This window comes from Neoarius graeffei, chromosome 20 (assembly GCF_027579695.1).
Source record: "Neoarius graeffei isolate fNeoGra1 chromosome 20, fNeoGra1.pri, whole genome shotgun sequence".
NCBI lineage: Eukaryota > Metazoa > Chordata > Actinopteri > Siluriformes > Ariidae > Neoarius > Neoarius graeffei.
Genome location: NC_083588.1, coordinates 66,938,248 through 66,941,967, shown reverse-complemented (window position 1 = coordinate 66,941,967; position 3,720 = coordinate 66,938,248).

The following is a 3,720-nucleotide window of genomic DNA, read 5'->3' as shown; positions in this document are numbered from 1 at the left end:
TTAGGCCGTGATGAAACATGCTGATGTATTAAATGAATATGAAATGAAGTGAAATAATTTCAGGCTCCAGGTCTCTGACAGTGGATTTTTCCAGCATTTATTCAAATACGACAGCAACACGTGTGAGTTAACCTCCTGTAGAGATATAACTTTAACCTGATAATTCCACAATGCAAGGCGTATCCGTAGAGGAAAATCCCACAGCAATCCAGAAATCAAGTTTTTGGATTGTAAAAAGGCATTTCACATCTGATTTCTCTTTGTTTGTTTTGTGATATAAAGATCGCCATTCAGTCCTGTGTGATGGGGCGTGCACGCATGTTTACATATTCCACTTGACTGTGGAGAGCTGTACAAGGTTCCACGGACCCACCACACACTGAATGTGTCTAATGGAGATTAATGGGAACAGTTGAGTTTCCCTTCAGCCCGTAAACATGTTGCACCTGTGAGGAGGGATTGCAATCCATTAAATTAGGAGCATGTCTTTACAGTGGATTTAATAGAGCTTTCTATTTCAGCCTATAATTTATCTCCTCTTGCTTTCATGCATGTCACATACTCATAATTTCTTTCTCTCCCTCTCTGCTCAGCAGCTTGAGGTATATTATTCCACTGGTTCATTTGAAGCTGGAGGAGACATGGAGTAAATAATTGGCTAAAGGTGTGGGCCAAAGGTGCTGAAGCTTAGAAATAAGTGGTGCTGGAGACTGTAGAAGAAAGGTGTAATGCAGCAAGTACACTAGAACAGTGGATCCTTGAACAAGGGCTGACTTGGGTGATGATTACCCACTGGAGAAGTGTGTGTGTGTGTGTCGGACAGACAGAACTGAAGAAGCGCAAACATGCATGGAATCACCTGAAGAGCAAGTGAACCATGATAGAGGAATGCCACAAAAGGGAAATGAAAGGAATTGGTTTGAAAATGAAAGAAAGAAAGAAAGAAAGAAAGAAAGAAAGAAAGAAAGAAAGAAAGAAAGAAAGCATTGTGTGTGTGTGTGTGTGTGTGTGTGTGTGTAGGGCGACATCCATCAATTTCTCTTGTTCCTCCAGGAATCCATCTCTTACTCCTTCTGGGTCTGTGGTTCATCTCTTTGGGATTAACACCTAATTAAGGACCAATTTCTATCAAACCTCATGTCAATCTTAAGGAATGTGACACCATGACGGTCTCTTTGATCTTGCAAGAGATGTCACAAGCTTTAGAGAAAAATTATTTTAATGTACGGTACATGAATGCTGATGATTGTGAGCAGTGAGGTTGGTTCTGAAGGAGAGACCGGGTTCGGTTGCTGGAGAGGCATCTGACTAACTGATTGGGAGTCTCATTGAATTTTAGGCTACGTTTACATTAGACCGTATCTGTCTCGTTTTCTTCGCAGATGCACTGTCCGTTTACATTAAGCCACCTGGAAACGCCGGGAAACGGGAATCCGCCAGCGTCCACGTATTCAATCCAGATCGTGTCAGCTCCGGTGCTGTGTAAACATTGAGATACGCGGATACGCTGTGCTGAGCTCTAGCTGGCGTCTCATTGGACAACGTCACTGTGACATCCACCTTCCTGATTCGCTGGCGTTGGTCATGTGACGCGACTGCTGAAAAACGGCGCGGACTTCCGCCTTGTATCACCTTTCATTAAAGAGTATAAAAGTATGAAAATACTGCAAATACTGATGCAAATACTGCCCATTGTGTAGTTATGATTGTCTTTAGGCTTGCCATCCTTCCACTTGCAAGTGGTAAGTGATATGCGCTGGGATCACACACACAGCGCCTCAGTCCCGAATCACAGCTTGTGTACTTCACTCGCGTGCTCTGTGAGCTGCGCAAGGCCGGAGTGCGCACCCTCCAGAGGGCACTCGCTGTTCAGGGCGGAGTGATTTGGAGCGCAGGATGCCTGCGGAGCCGAGCGTATCCGTGTATTGGTGTTGCTGTGTGCACGCGAATCGTGTATTGGTGTTGCTGTGTGCACACTAATCGTTTTAAAAACGTTAATCTGATGATCCGCTGATACGGTCTAATGTAAACATGGGCTTAGTATGTCCTTTGAAAATTTTGATTTGTTCTTCCTTCCATAAAAATTAACATCAGGTTCTTTTGCTTTTGTTGCCAAAATAAAGAACTCTTCACTGCCTTCCTTGGCTGCATATCTTAAATTCGAAATCCAAATCAGAGATATTTAAATGTCTTAAGCAGTGGTTTTGTATTAATGACTGCAAACAACACACACAATTCTCTAGAGCCATGATGATATTTATGCGGTTATTGGATAAACCAGTGAGGTTGTGCATGAGTGAGATGTGTGCTCTTTTGCTTGTGTGTTTAACCATTTAATTCAGTTAATTAGAGTTTTTTTCTAGCTAATTACACAAAACCCCTGCCTCTGAGACAAGGGTGCGTTTGAACGATACGGACAAGCTCTCAGATGCTATCCCCCGAGCGTGAGCTTCGGTTATTCCTACTTTTTGCACAGATGCCAAGTGGATAATAATTGAAATTTATTTTTGTGTTTTCTCTTCACAGAATAATGAATGGCAGGATACGGCAGGAACATATGTACATGTCTTTGGAATGTTTTTATTGTGATTTTTTTTTTCTTATTTTCACGAAAAGTAGAATGAAATGACACAAGTGTAAACTCGCTTATTTTTCTCTGTTGGTTTAAAGATAGACTGTCTGGTTCTGCGTTCTGCTGCTCATATTGAATGACACCCACCCCCTCACCACGTGTTCGCTCGGTGTGTGGCGTCTGTGGCTTCCCACACTGGCCTCTGAGTGAAGCGATCCACGCTAACAGAGCTGTACTCCCATTAAGAGCCTGTTGAGGAAGGGGGTTACCAAGGCAATTCAGTCACAAGAGAGCTTTTATCAATGAGAGCTCTGTCTCACCTCAGCAACATCCTAGCTGCTATTGTCAGCTCAACTGCCCACTCTTATGAAAGGGAACAACAGTCTGTAGAGCTGCCGAAAGACAGCTCATTTGCTGAGCTGTGTCCAATCAGAGCGAACAGCTGGGTTTACGTTTACAGCAGAGGAAGAAGTACAGAGAATGTGGATGACTGATAAAAATGTACAATCATAGCATGGCTTTGTTTTTGTATTAAATATTTTACTGGTTCTTTTTGCTATGCCTCCCTAAATGTGCATACAATCTAAAAATATAATTTAATATACTATGGTGTCACAGTAAATGTTCTGGAATTATGTGGAACACTTGATTATTGATACATGTGTGAACACAATCCAGAGGCAAGTGTTTAATGGTGCACTGGAGATGCTGAAAACAGGTCTTGAGATTTTGACATTCTTCGCCTGAAGGACTGAGTGTGTACGAGGATAATGAGCATGTGCATTGTTGTAGTGGAGACTGGACAGAGTCGGATCCTGAGGCTGTTTGGGAGAGGGAGGATATGGAAGTGAATAGGCTGATTAAACATCTAATCTGTGTGTGTGGCTCAACTGAGCAGGGTATAATGTACAGCAAGAGCAGCTGATATTCTACCGCGGGATTTACGGAATAGTACAGCTCAACAGACCTGGACTCTGTACGATGTTAAATGACTGGTTTGTGTATTAACACATAACAGTATTCAAAACTACATGGACTATAGCTTAAGGACTAATTGTATGCAAAGATCTTTTGTTTGTAAATTCTCCACTCTCCTACTCTCATTCTCTTTTTGTTCTATTTCCTCTTTCACCTGTGTTGTCAGTCTG